The sequence below is a fragment of the Pituophis catenifer genome, unplaced genomic scaffold (genome assembly GCF_029215685.1).
Source record: "Pituophis catenifer annectens isolate HBS135680 unplaced genomic scaffold, rPitCat1.0.hap2 SCAF_7, whole genome shotgun sequence".
In the NCBI taxonomy this organism is placed as follows: domain Eukaryota; kingdom Metazoa; phylum Chordata; class Lepidosauria; order Squamata; family Colubridae; genus Pituophis; species Pituophis catenifer.
Genome location: NW_027256887.1, coordinates 86,890,239 through 86,905,600, shown reverse-complemented (window position 1 = coordinate 86,905,600; position 15,362 = coordinate 86,890,239). Strand labels below are relative to the sequence as shown.

The 15,362-nt window shown below is 40.9% G+C and overlaps 1 long non-coding RNA gene across 1 annotated transcript in view; it reads left to right on the top strand.

Annotated features, from left to right (window-relative positions):
* LOC139319698 (uncharacterized) overlaps positions 1-14,939 on the top strand; it is a 126,769-nt gene extending 111,830 nt beyond the window's left edge. The window contains exons 5-6 of the long non-coding RNA XR_011600642.1: positions 11,204-11,261; positions 14,375-14,939. This is a non-coding gene — a long non-coding RNA (uncharacterized lncRNA). The remainder of the gene's footprint in view (positions 1-11,203; positions 11,262-14,374) is intronic.
* Positions 14,940-15,362: the final 423 nt, after the last annotated feature.

Here is a 15,362-nt window from a genome sequence, read left to right as displayed (position 1 = left end):
TTATCTTGTAAAATATGCATAGGTAATTGCTTTTACAGAATACAAAATTACAGAGTTGGAAGGGACCTTGAAGGTCTTCTAGTCCAACCCCCTTCCCATGGAAGGAAACCCTACACCACTTCAGACAAACAGTTGTCCAATCTCTTCTTAACAACCTCCAGTGTTGGAGCCTTCACAACTTTTGGAGGCAAGACGTTCCACTGATTAATTGTTCTCACTGTCAGGAAATTTCTCCTTAGTTGCTTCTCTCCTTCGTTAGTTTCCATTCTTTGCTTCTTTTTATTTATTATTATTTTTTATTCATAAACATTTTGAATACAGTGTATTGTCAGGGTATATGCCGCCCTGAATCTTCGGAGAGGGGCGGCATATAAATTGAATTAATTAAATTAAATTAAATTAAAATATCATTTACGAAAGAAAAACAAGGAGAGAACAAAAGGAAATAAGAACATATATACTGGTAACAATAGTAATACTGTAACAGAATAGTTTTACATCCTTTGCTTTTTGCCCTGGTGTTTTGGGAATAGGTTGGCCCCCTCTTCTTTGGGGCAGCCCCTCAAATATTGGAAGACTGCTATCATGTCTCCCCTCGTCCTTCTTTTCATTACCCTTGGCATACCCAATTCCTGCAACCGCTCTCCATATACTTTAGCCTGCAATCCCCTAATCATCTTTGTTGCTCTTCTAGAAGCACTTTTTCTAGAATCTCAATCTATTTTTTACATCATGGCAACCAAAGCTGGATGCAATATTCCAAGTGTGGTCTTGCCAAAGCCTTATAAAGGGGTATTAACTACTTTATTGTATTTATGATTTTAAGTATTTTTAGGCTGGTTCAATCAAACAAATCTACATGGTTTAAAAATAAAACAATGTAACTTCATATCAATAGCAAAATCATATCTTAAATAACTTAAGGCATAAATCAGAAACAAAATACTTTTATTATTTTATTTATATGCATCCTGCTTGTCATATCCTTCAACTTGCTTAGCCTTCGAGCTTATATCCAGCTGGCCAATGTTTCTAGCTCCCAATAGAGAAAATAATAGAAGGATGAAAGTTATTTTCCAAATGGTTATGTATACAATTTAGCTCACATAGGCCTGATTAGAAATTTAGATTTCCAAAAAAAAACCAGGAGCAGGAATGAAATGAGGCTTTTAATGCAGATAATTATGAAGAGGTAAAGCCATAATATCTCTATGATTTTTTACCTGTACATGATACCAACAAATTACTTCAGGTGTATGTCACTGAATCTGTTTTTAAAGAAATATGTTTTCAGAGGGTAGTTATTTATCTTATCCTGCTTAATCCAGGGTGGGACAAAAAAAAAAAATTAAAGCAGGAAGATAATTAGAAACAGTAGGTTCCCCAAACATGTTTGAATATATTAGGATAAAGAATGAATTATTAAATATTAAAAGAGAGTATATATGATTAAAAATGGAGAAAATAGAATTTGAGGGCGAAAGAAGATACTGTTTATAGAAATAAGAATAGAAATATGAAGATTTGATTAACAATATGGAAAAAGAACACTTTGGCAGAAATTGTAACTAAGTAAAATATATTTGGATATGATAAGTTATATATGATATGATATGATACGGTCAATACTCTTGTTTCATAAAATATGTGGGTTTGTATTGGGGGGGAAAACACAATAAAACTTGATTTTTTTAAAAAAAGAAACAATAGGTAAGAAAGAGGTTAAAAATCATGTTTCTCCATCTCAAATTTCCCTATTTCCTTTAAGTGTCGGTCAACTAATTGCTTTAAATCTTGGTTAGGCCTGCATACAGTGAGTGCATGCTGAGTCTGGTGGCACTTTGGGAATTTTCAAAATGTTTTGTGGGTACTTTCCAAAATGTCAGTTTGTTCACATCATGACTGCACTTTCTATCTGATACGCCATAACCGTGGGTGGCTTCCAGGAACAATAATAAGAACACACACACACACAAAAGGACAATATACCCCAAAACTTTGTTCTGTCCCCAACCACACGCACACACACCAACAGATGTTCAAGAGTTAAAGACCAAACCAGCCGGCAAAATCCTTTTCCTTATGATAACGGAACTTGGCAACAACCTAGTGGCTGCCTGCCAAGAGTTTATTATTTACAAAGAGGAGAGATAACTTCTCCCCACTTCTGATACATCAAAAGAAACAGCTCAATAATTACGGAGTCAATCAAGTCCAGAGATAATCCAGCAAAGTCTATAGCCAAAAGTCCAGCAATGCAGAATGGTGTGGAAGCTTTCCGCTTTGTTCGTCACAAGGTTTGACTGGCCACCATGCTCCCTTTTATATCCTGTGGGGTGTGGTCCAGTGACTCAGCCTAATCTCGGGCACGCCTTTTCTTCTGTTGCGCGCGCTTATCTCTGCGACGCTGGCGTGGATCCAGCCAAGACTCATTACCCTCATCACTGTCCATCTGTGGCTGTGTGGACGTGCTTGGCCCCGGCCCTATCTCTTGCCCTTCAGCAGACACCGAAGGCATTGCCGGAGAGGAGGGTCCTGGAGAGGGAGGCCTTGCCAACTCCTCTTCTTCACTCTCGGAGTCCTCTCCTGCCGATGACACAGGCTCAGATAACGGAGCCACAAAACCGTTGTTGTTGTTGTTTTTTGCAGCAAATCCAGATTATGGACTTGAAATTTCTGTTAACAGTATTTTGAAATGCCATCAGCACGGCCTTCTTCTAGAGAATCATGCTACCGGTTTCATGATTCCTGAAAGCATCGATCCACCATCCCCTTTAAGCAGTGTTTTCCATAGAGCACTGGGTATTACCAAATATTACGCTATTCATGAGCAAGTCTTAAAACCTTTTGCCATGGGAAAATTGCATTGAAAAAGACTTGAGGCGGCAAGATTGATTGTCGTCCTGCCACATTGCTGGAACTCCTTTGGACAGAATTACAGCCTCGGCACCATCCCCGGAGTCTGAGGCAGAGCAATTTTTACAGTAGATATAAGGCTATAATCTTATTTGCGCAGATTGATACCCGAGTTCTACAAAATTTCTCCAGCCGTAGAAATAGATACAAATAAATGTTTGAATAAACCTGGAAATCGTTAGGTGGTACCGTGGCAATACTTGGACGTTCTTTGAAGATTCGAGTGGGGATTATCCAGAATTTGGTGGTGGTGGTTGTAGTGGGGTCTTAAGGTTTTCCAGATATTTCAGACAGAAATGTTGAGATCAAAGCTACTATTACTCAATTTTGGCAAGCCTCTTGGGAGATTTGTGGACACCCATCATCAGTAGCATTTCCTTTGTCTTCAGAGTCCTTGGACAAACCTTCAGAATGTTCTTAATTCCATATGAAATAGAATACAGACAGTCCTTGATTTACAATCATTCGTTTAGCAACTACTCCAAATTACAGTGTCACTGAAAAAAGTAACTTATGACTTATTATTCGTTTCATTGCCAACTGCTTATACGGCATTATTACCAACTCTTTCCTAAGCTTCCGTTGGAACGTGTCTTCCGATAACTTAAATCCATTATATTGAGGCCTGCTGGGAGGAGAGAGACCAGGTGTGAACCCAGCACAACCTCCTTGCAAGTGGTAGATCTTTCCTATGGCCTGAGAGAAGAGCAACCAGGATGATTTGGGGACTGGAGACTAAAACAGATGAAGAACAGTTACAAGAACTGGGCCTGGCTAGTCTAGTGAAGAGAAGGATTGGGGAGACAGGATAGCAGCCTTCCAATATTTGAGGGACCGCCACAAAGAAGAGGGGGTGAAGCTATTCTCCAAACCATCTGAAGGGAGGACAAGAAGCAGTGGATGGAAGCTAACCAAGGAGAGAAGCAACCTGGAATTAAGGAAGGATTTCCCAACAGTGAGGACAATTAACCAGTGGAACAACTTGCCACCAGAAGTTATAAATGCTCTATCACTGGAGGTTTTTAAGAAGAGATTGGACAGTCATTTGTCTGAAATGGCATAGGGTCTCCTGCCTGAGCAGGGGGTTGGACTAGAAGACCTCCAAGGTCCCTTCCAACTCTGGTACTCTGTGAAAACCTGTCAGTCTTAAGACTGAACAAGCTGATTTCCTTATTCTCTCTTCCCATACTCACCTTATCAGTCTCATTGCCTTTCTCTCAACTATTTTATTTATTTTTTTATTTTATTTTATTTCCAATTTATATACCGCCCTTCTCCCTGAGGACTCAGGGCGAACAGCCAGAATTAAGAACATGAAATACAAATATTAAAAAATAATTAAAATATATATAAATTTGGCCCAAAAATTAAAAATCACAAACCAATTAAAACACTTAAAAATTTAAAAATTAGTAGTGGTTTCTCTGAATCTAGTGTGGCACTCACACCCACACAATACTTTGAGCCAGGGAGAGAGGGCACCGGTTGTAAGTCACTACCATTGACTCTGATTGAGAACTTACTTCTGATTCATGTGGCCTAAAATTGCATTTTTACTATTCGGGACGTTTAAAAAAGAAAGAAAAAAGAATAGTATTGTTTTCCTAGGAAGGATATAGCACAGCATAGATCGGTCTTTCTCACGCTTTGCAACTTTTAAGATGGGTGAACTTTAACTCCCAGAATTCCCCAGCCAGCTAGGTTGGCTGGGGAATTCTGGGAATTGAAGTCCACCCATCTTAAAAGTTGCAAAGGGTGAGAAAAACTGGCATAAATAGGTACAATGCAGTCAGTGACTGAATACTATCAACATGGCATTCAGGATAAGCTTTAATATGACGGTTATCTAAGTTTATGCTCCAGCTACTGATGGAGATCCCACCTCTGTGGCTTGTTTGTGATTCAACGTATGGTGCGAATCCAGATTATCATTTTAGGAACACAAATCTAGCCAAACTGAAATCGTTGCAACCGGTCAAAGGCCCTGATAATTTTCGGCCTGTTTAAAACTATTATATCCTTGTGCTGTTTTACTACTGGGTGGGTGAGTCATTGGTAACGATCCTGAAAGGGAGTTGGTTCCTCAAGCCACAAGCTGCCTTGGCTTTCGGCGTTGGTGAAGCCGGTTGGAAAAGAATGAGAAGAACCTTTGAAAGAGCCTGTCAGCAGGGTAGCTTTGTTTTTTGTTTTTTGTTTAAATTTGATTTATATGCCGCCCTTCTCCGGAGACTCAGGGCGGCTTACAATGCGTTAAGCAATAGCCTTCATACCTTTGTATATTTATACCAAGTCAGCTTATTGCCCCCGCAATCTGGGTCCTCATTTCACCTACCTTAGAAAGGATGGAAGGCTGAGTCAACCTTGAGCCTGGTGAGATTCGAACTTACAGTAATTGCAGACGGCTGGTGTTAATCACAATGCTATCAGTCTGCTGAGCCACCAGGCCCTAGTTCACTAAAGGGAGGCTCGCATTCAAGATGGTGGACTTTTAGAAGTCCCTTGTTGAACACGGAAGTCCAGACTACTAAACAGCCTTTGCCTTTGCCTCAGAAAGGCCCTTCGTCCTTCTTTTCACAGAGTATTTCTTGCTTCCTGCTTTTCTTTTTTTTTAGAGCGTTTTAATAATACGCTCTTTCTTTCTGCTATTCTTACAAAAAGCGGAAGTGAAAGCTGTCCTTGTCTTCTTCAAAGCTGCAACTGGGGACCAGAGAGCAGCACACGGGGGAATTTCGAACGGCTGCAATGCTAAGTGAATCGTGGTTTAACGCGAAGCCATTGTATCCAAATGTGGCTTAGGTTCGGTTTACTTTTCAGGCTGGAAGAAACGTACATGCCTGGTTTTCCACAGGTACAAACTTAGTACACCAGCGAGGAGAGTTTTAGGAAAGAGATTCCTCTGATGTGTTAGCTTAGTTTCTCATGAGTAGAACTTTCTCCGGAGAGGAATGGAGGAAAAGCTACTTAACTATGATTCTCCTAGATGTAAACTCAATTTCATTTAGGCCATGAAACACTGGTTTGGTAAGGAAAATATAGAACTCTCAAAAATGTGTTAAAGTATTTCTTTACTCAAGACATATTCCTTCTTCTTTTGTTTTTTTTTGCAGGGAAGAAAACCCTGGTTAGATTCTTATTACGTTCTCGGCTAAGCTAAAATGTTGGATACTTTATGGTTTAGCATTTTGTGAGAACCCACCCAGCTGCTGCCATGGCATGTTATTTTATATTGAACCTTCGTATTAGACAGCCAATGGTTTATATTGAGTGGAATGGCTTGTTGTGTGAACACAGCAGTTATTTAACCGGCGTAGGTTTAAGTAGTATATATTGTGCGAATTCAAATCTGAGTCGTCCTAGAGAATGGTTATATACCACAAGATTTTACTTTTCAGCATATTGATTTTTTTTTGAGCACTTTGTTGTTAATCACGCGGAAGGCAGCTCATTTATCACCTGAATAACTGGTTTTCTTCTTCTAAGCTTAAGGACTAGAAGCTTAATGTTTGTTTTTAAGAAAGAGCAGCACTTCTCGAATTCCCCTCCCTCCCCACTTTTTCTGGATTTTTTTATCCTTCTGTTTGCACATGCCCAAAGACAAAGTCCACACACTTGCCCTGGGGAGACTGCTCTCTCTCTCTCTCTCTCTCTCTCTCTCTTTCTCTCTCTCTCTCTCTCTCTCTCTCTCTCTCTCTCCCTCCCTCCCTCCCTCCCTCCCTCCCTCTCTCTGGGAGGTGTGAGCTGCCATGTCTAACAGCTGCCCTGAATGCTGTTGGCACCACTTAGACAATCCGTCCAATTAGCGAAAGCTGGCCCATGTTCTCTCTCAAGAACATTGCGGTGCACGACTTCCAAGCTTTTCAAAACTCCAGGGCTAATTATGCAGCTCTTAGAAATAATGACAGGTCCCAAAACCTCTGCTGTCAAGTCCTTTGCAACCATTGATCAGAAATACTTTCCTTGGGGGTGGGTTTTGTAGTACATCTATAAAGGGTCTGTGGGCTCATAGTTCTGCATCAAAGAGCAATGCTGGACCCCAGGATCAGGGTGCCAGGAAATGCTTTTGCCAGAAGGAATGGGGGAAAGAGAACCCCTTTTGTTTGCGGGGGGTTTCAGCGAATTTGGGTGATTTTTAATGGGCCTTTTCCATCCGGACGTTGCCAAATTGTATCGTGGGTTGGACTGGAAGCTGGTAGATCTGTTGGTGAGAAGGGGCTCTGATTCTCGGTGAGGGATGCTACGAGGCATCTGGTTGGCTTGCAGGATCACTGTGCTTGGGTTCACACACTAGTCTTCTGCTAGATTTTGAAATTAAACCATGTTCTTAGTGCTCGCAGTGCACTGAACTGTAATCTAACCAGTTTAGATTGGTACAACGTGCTGAGCTACAAAAAAAGTATATATATATATGTGTGTATTTTAAAGTACACCTATTTTTTGCAAACAATTTTTCTTACTATTTTTGTTTTGTATCACTCTTTCTTGGATTATTATTATTATTCACAAACTTCATCGCTTTGAAGAAAGTTTTGATTCAAAAATGCAAAAATAAGATAGGTTCTTGTGAAAAATCACCAGATTTCTCCTTCCATCTCTAGCCGTGGATGCAAACTTTCTCTGCCCATGGCCTTTTCGTGAACACTATTTCATCATCTGCATTTGTTCCTTTGGCATATCATTCCTCAGTTTAAACAGCCTTACAGAACTGTCTGCAAAGCAAAAACAACTACCCTGTTTTGGGAAGGGACTGGGAAATTTAACTGCAAATCTGTAAACTTTCTGTATTCTCCCCCCCTCTTCCAAAGAAATCCCTATTTGCCTATCCCTTGTCAGTTTGAAATCTCTATTAGAATAATATATACACTCCACCTTCCCTTAGGTGGCCAGAGCAGAGACATACTAACAATACTGTATATTATATCATGCCCCACGTATGAAGTCTTACATAACTTCCACACATACCATTTGGAGAGGGGAGAATTTCTCTATATTAATTTTTTCCCTATACTTTCCCTATATTTTTCTACCATGCAGTTAGATCCTTACAATAATTTCCATGATCCCACTGATGTATGTTTTTAAAAAGGTGAGAAGGAGGAAGATGTACTATAGGTAAACAACAAATTCAACATGAGAGAATTCCAGTGAGCAGAAATACCAACTGTGTTTATGTTAATATATTTTACAGGAGGGGAAAAAAATACAAATGTTTACAATATAGTAAAATAGAGAGACCAAACACTTAGTCATCTAGAATTCTTTGGATATAACTGTGGGTACATGTCTACCCTCCTGAGTAGTTTTGCCAGTGGTTTATGCGTTCCGAGTATTGTCATCTGAAGATAGTAGTAGCTGGGGCAAAGCTGGATTGACATAACTTGAAACTGTATTCTTGTTTCATCATAGCTCTAATCTGGGAAGTTGTTTGGACAATGAATTGACTTTTCCGTAGTGTTTTCATATCCTAAAACTAGGCTAAATCCTAAATTACGAAACTCCTGCCATTTGGTAAATTTAGCCAGCAGCCTTTATTAGGTGATGACATGTATTTGCAGTGAGATATAATTCTTTATAAAGTTTTATAATACACATGCATTACCGTTAGTGGTGGAAATACATAGTTGTACACATCTTGCATTCTACTGTGTATTCAATGCCTCTTAACATATGGATTTTATGCAAACTTGCATATAATTTAAGAGAAAAGATGTCAAGGACTTTTGCCCTTCTTTGTAATTAACTCTTTGTACCAAATGACCAAGAAGTCCTTTGTGTACACCAGAACTTGAGAATAAATATCACTGAATTTACTAGAGAAATATTAGAAATACCCATAAGTTTGCACACTGTTATTTAGAACATGATCCTTTGCATATTTAAAATATTATTTTGGTTCCTGGCATGATTGTATGTGTAGGTTTTTATTTGTTTGGTTTGATTCCTTTCTGAATTGATTCTGGATTTTAATTGGTACCGTCAGTGTGCAGTTCCTGCGTTTCCCAATAAGCGAGTTTGCTCCCTGATTTGAAATGTCTGAATTAGAATTGCTAGCAGAGTAGTTTCTTCTTTCAGCAATTTTCTGCCGAAGTCTCAAAACAAATGCATTAAAAAAAAACCCAGAAATGCTTTTCCCACAATTCCATTCTCTCCCCACTTTTTCTCTTTTATGCCAGTTCACCAGAAGGCTTGCAAAAAATTGGGAGGGTAAGGAAAGAGCTAACATGACTCTGATTCATTAAATGAGATGACGGAAATCAACCAAATTCCAGAAGTTACTAGCTTTGTACGGTATGTACAGAGCTGTTTTCTGAGAAAGGGCCAAAGGCCTGCTTTCTGTCATTCCTTTGTTCAAACTCCAAAGAGTTTCATAAATTGTTTTACAGGGTAATACTACAAAACAGTCAACTTCTCTAGAACTTGTTGGGTGGGGACGGCCAGTCATGAGTTCCTCTTTCCTTCTCACGATGGGCATTTGGAGTGGATGAAACTAAAGAGCCAGACAGAGAATTCATTGGATCCAGCTCAGTTGTTTTGGGTTGGCGACGTGCAGGGATTATTTCAGATTAGAGTGGCAGTTGAAGTAGCTCAGCTGTGGAAAAACTGGGGAGTTACATGTCCTCTATCTGTAACCCCAATTTAGAACATAGAATAATAGAACATAGAATAGAGTTGAAAGGGACCTTGGAGGTCTTCTAGTCCAACCCCTATGTGAGCAGGAGACCCTATATCATTTCAGGCAAATGGCTGGCCAGTCTCTTCTTGAAAACCTTCAGTGATGGAGCACCCACGACTTCTGAAGGAAAATAGTTCCACTGGTTGATTTCTCTCACCGTTAGGAAATTTCTCCTTAATTTTAGGTTGCTTCTCTCCTTGGTTAGTTTCCATCCATTGCTTCTTGCCTTGCTTTTGGTGCTTTGGAAAATAGTTTGACCCCCTCATCTTTTCAAGAGCCCCTCCAATATTGGAAGACTGCTATCGTGTCTCCCCTAGTCCTTCTTTTCTCTTGACTAGACTTACCCAACTACTGCAACCGTTCTTCATACATTTTATCCTCCAGCCCTTAATCATTCTTCTCCGCACTCTTTCCAATGTCTCAACATTTCACAAGGTTTCGCTTTCTCTCAAAATTGTCCTGGTCATAAAAGTCATAAATAGCATATGAATAAGACGCTTTGACCTCATGCTCCCTGGGGAATTCTGGGAGTTGAAGTCCACAAGTCTTAAAAGTAGCCAACGTTGGACAATCCTGTGTCAGACTATATAGGATCATTCTTTGCATACATTTTTAAAAATAAAGGCACTTTAAATGAGAAGGCCGTGGCTTTTGCCACCTGAAGGATGCCAAATGAGAGAATTCAGTTGAGACTGTTTTCTGGAACGGAGAGAGGGAAGACCCTGCCCAAACCTCCCCACTGGGTATCATCATTTATCATTCAAAATAACCGCTCTTCTCAAACCCAAATGAGGAAACTAACAAACTGAGATAAATGAATAGGCTTTCCTACCCTAGTTTCAGAGTGGCTGTTTATTTGCTTGAGGAATAAATTAAGGGCCCGTGAGAGTTGGGTAGAAATTCTTCCATCCAGTCTCTTTATGGAAAAAAGATCCCGGTTCCATTTCTTTCAATGTATTTTAGCCATTGCTGTCCCAATCATGGTTGAGATTTACTGGATTAGTTGTGGTTCAGTATTAACCCAAGCTTCGCCCCATGATTTCTGTCCCAAGAAAATTGTTCTGCAATCTGCATTTTCCATTGCACAGTTGATAAATAGAATTCTAGAGAAGGGAGGGGCAAGGAGGACATAAAGGCCCACCCACTGCTTAGTGCTGCTGTCCAAATCGAAGCTTCTCCAATTTCAGCCTTACTTTGTTCTTCTGCTTTAATAGATGCACAGCGCAATGGTACCCACTACTTCTCCGGGTCAGTGATCTTCAACCTTGTCATCCTTAGGATTTGTGGACTTCAATTCCCAGAATGCTGGCTGACAAATTCTGGGAGTTGAAGTCCACACCTCCTAAAGTTGCCAAGGTTGAAAAACATCGCTCTGGATCATTGGTTTCTATTGTTAAAACTTTAGAAGTTTCTTCTAACGTTCAATAGGAATGTTGTTTCAGGTAACTTTATGGACAGCGATACAGCAGCACAAACTGTTCGGGTGAGAGAAAGCTTAATTCTGTTTTTCAAGGTCTCCACATTTTCTTTGGTCTAAGTAGTGGATGACAAGTAATGATTGCAGAGAATTTTTGCTGGCATATTTTGAATAATAACAAAGCTGCTTTCTAATTTCAGGTGTAAACTCTTCTCAGGAGGATGTCTTGAACCAAAAGATGATTGTTACAAAGATGAGGTGAGTTTTGTTTTCCAGTACATGAGCTTTTTTCCTAATATTAATAAATAATAACTTAAGGCGGCAAACATATTCAACATATCCTCCTATTTTCCCCACAACAACCCTGTGAGGTGAGTTGGGCTAAGAGAGAGGGACTGGCCCAAAGTCACCTGGGCAGCTTTCATGCGTAAGGCAGAATGAGAACTCATGGTCTCCTGGTGATTGGCCCAACGTCATCTAGCCGACTTTCATGCCTAAGGTGGAACTAGAACTCACCGTCACCTGGTGATTGGCCCAAAGTCCTATTTTCCCCATGACAGTCCTGTGAGGTGATTTGGGCTAAGAGCGATGGACTAAATCACCTGGGCACCTTTCATGCATAAGGCAGAACTAGAACTCATAGTCTCCTGGTGATTGGCCCAACGTCACCCATCCGACTTTCATGGGCTACGGTACAATCTTCCGGTTTCTAGCCTGGTGCCTTCACCACTAGACCAAACTGTCTCTCCACTAGATTATATATGGAGGCCACCCAGAAATCCTAGAACCCTAGGTAGTCTGGGGATTTGAAAAGAAGAAGGCAACGGCAATCCACTTCTCTGCTGTTGCCAGTGAAATACTATTTTGCACCATATGCTGAAGCACAAAATGAGGTTAACGTTAATCAAGCTTCATGCATTGTGCAGATCACATCCTCCAGATCTTCAAGGGAATAATTAAGTATTGTGTGAACTGAACCACTGAGAAAGGTGAACCAAGAGGAAGAGACACAAGCTTGATTCGTGGTGACTTGATAGAGATGATCTCATCTGTTGTTGTTAGTCGCGAAGTCGTGTCCGACCCATCGCGACCCCATGGACAACGTTCCTCCAGGCCTTCCTGTCCTCTACCGTCCTCTGGAGTCCATTGAAGCTCACGCCGACTGCTTCAGTGACTCCATCCAGCCACCTCATTCTCTGCCGTCCCCTTCTTCTTCTTTTGCCCTCCATCGTTCCCAGCATTAGGCTCTTCTCCAGGGAGTCCTTCCTTCTCATTAGGTGGCCAAAATATTTGAGTTTCACCTTCAAGATCTGGCCTTCTAAAGAGCAGTCAGGGTTGATCTCTAGGACTGACCGGTTGGATGGCCTTGCAGTCCAAGGGACTCGCGGGAGTCTTCTCCAAAGGCCTCAATTCTTTGGCGCTATGGTCTCATCTACAGTCCTGGAATGCCTGGGTGATTCTCCCCATTCAGACGTCATTCAGGTCCCACCACTCACAATGTCTATGGAGATTCTCAACCATCCAGTGTGTTTTTCAAAAGGCAACTGGACTTTCTTGAGGTTTTTTTTCACTCCCTTGAAAACCTGCTTCCCTTCTCATCCAAGACCCAGTCAAATTTGGGTAACTGCTGCCCCCTGCTGGGACAAAATTTAAATTGTATTCTGAGAACTCAAGAGGATGAGAAACGAGAGTGGTGAGGGCCATGATTTGGTGTTAAATGCGGTGCTGTCTTGTGATTCAGGAGCTTAGTAAAAGGTAATTTTTTTTTTTTTAAAAAAAGGGATGAGTTAAATTAAAAAGGTGGCAGAAAGACAGTGGATGCATCCTGGAAGGGAAGAGGATTTCCTCCTCTTCATTCAAAGGCTTTTAAGCAGAAGTGAGAAAACCACTGTGGATGCTCTGAATTTCTGGAGTTGGACTAGATAGCCGTCAGCTCCTTCTATCTTTGTATTATGCAGTTGATGCCTAAATAGAGTTAATAGAGTGGGAAACAGAGGATGAGCAAAATCATGATAACCTTCAGAATAACATCCGCCTGGACGTTTGGATCTCACCAATCCTACAAAACATTAGATGATCTTTAAAAATTTATTTATTTATTTATTTATTTTATTTCTATACCGCCCTTCTCCTGCGGGACTCAGGGCGGTGTACAGCCAAGATAAAACATTGCATATAAAATTTAAAAACAATTTAAAAAACAATTAAATAATTTCGGCCCAAGATATTAAAAACAACCCAATTAAAACCAAATTCAATTAAAACTGAGAGGATGGGATCAAGCCAGCCCAGCTAGATGGAATAGGTGTGTTTTCAGGGCCCAACGAAAAGTCCGGAGGTCTGATATCGTGCGTATCTCAGGGGGTAGGTCATTCCAGAGGGCGGGTGCTGCCACAGAGAAGGCTCTCCCCCTGGGGGTCGCCAGCCGACACTGTCTGGCCGACGGCACCCTGAGGAGGCCCTCTCTGTGAGAGCGTACTGGCTATTGGTGGCAGAAGGCGGTCTCGCAGATAAGAGTTTTTCCCCCCAGATTCTGTAAGAGTTCCCCCCCCCCCCAGATTCTGGAATAGACCGATGTTCTGTCCATTTGGTGCAGAGCTTCCCTTGGTTATGTTCCCTCAGTTACATTTAGCTCCAAGGTGATGTTATTTTATATTTTATTTTTAGCCATTGTATCGATTTTAATTGTGTGTCGCCCAACATGCGTGCTGATTAGGGTGACCTTTATAAATCTGAATTACAACTAAATGTATGATACACAGCAGGGAGACCTAGATTTAGAGCAAGATTCCTGCAGTGGGAGCAGTAAAAGATCCACACCACAGCACAACAGGCAATATGGTTGAAAGTTGGAGCAGAGCAACTCTGTAAATATTTCATTAAAAAATAACTTTTTACGTTTTTTGACATCAGAATCCCTTTCTGCTTTCCTGCAGCCACTTCATTCTGAGTCAAGCCCAGATACAAGATCAGGAAGGAACAAAAACTGCCTTTTAATTTTAATTTGGATTAATTTTAATTAAAAATTTAATTTTTAAATTTAATTTAAAGATCACATTTTTCTATGTACCAGTCAGGGAAAGGAACAGGGGAAGTGATCTTGATATCTTTTTAAACATTTCCTAAAGAAATGTTATCTCCTGTAAAAAAAAACTTCTTAAAGAATTCGCCAGTTCACGTTATTTGTGAGTAATTTTCAGAGTCCCACTTTCAGGTTGCATGCTTTGCCGTTGATGTCCATTAACTGCTGTTAGGGATAGTTTTTAATTTAGAATTTTTAGTCAAAGAAATATCCTTCCCTAGGGAAGAGACGACAAAGAAGTTTTCCAGCAGCGAAATAAAACCTGAATTTTTTATTTTATTTTTTACAGGTGACAAGAAAGGAAATGGAAAAAAAAAAGAATATTTCAAGATAAGAGATTGAGGGAAAGGCAGCATCTAAAGGATTAATCCCACCCTCCAAAAAAAATCAGTGCTGTAACCTGCGCTATTATTAGGCGGATATCAGATTGAGATCCTTCAAACTTTAAAGCCTTTTGGCCTTGGTCAAGAATGAACCTTTCGATTACAGAATGCAGAGGAGAAAAATCTCCGTGTTGCTGTTCAGCAACTGATGGTGCCCCCTGACCCTAAATCTCAGGCTTACATCCTGGAAGTCGTCAGTGCCAATGCCATGGCTGTTGCCAAGGGAGCCACGTGGAGAAGTCATCGGGAGTTGGTCACCACCAAAAAGAGTTTGACCATTTTTTTTACACTACAGTGGGTCATGTGGGCTTGCCCTTGAGGCTCATCTCACGCATGTGCCGGTTTCAAGACAATCAATTTATCATTCGCTGAGGAAATACCTTCAGGATGGCCTCCATCTCTGAACCAGTTGATGATTACAACAAGAAAGAGGATTAAGCAAGGAACTTGTGTTTTCTATTTATTAATGGGAAGAAGACCTCATTTGCATTTTTTTGTCATCTGGAGGAGGAACTTGAGGGAAACCAGAACCATCAAGCCTCAGGGTGTCTCCTGGCCTGGGGCAGACCCTCTCCTTCTCATCTGATCTCACCCCCCTCACTTGACCTGACTGGGATGACCTCCTGTTCCTTGCCCCAACTCCTGCCCACCTAGAAGTTCGAAAGCATGCAAATGCGAGTAGATAAATAGGTACCACTTTGGTGGAAGTTAAGAGCGTTCTGTGCACCTTTGGTGTATAGCCACGCTGGCCACATGACCACGGAAATTGTCTTCAGACAGTGCTGGCTCATTGGCCCTTGAAACAGAGGTGAGCACCGCCCCCTATACAGGTAGTCCTCGAATTACGAGCACAAAAATTTCTGTTGCTAAGTGAGACAGTTGTGAATTTTGCCC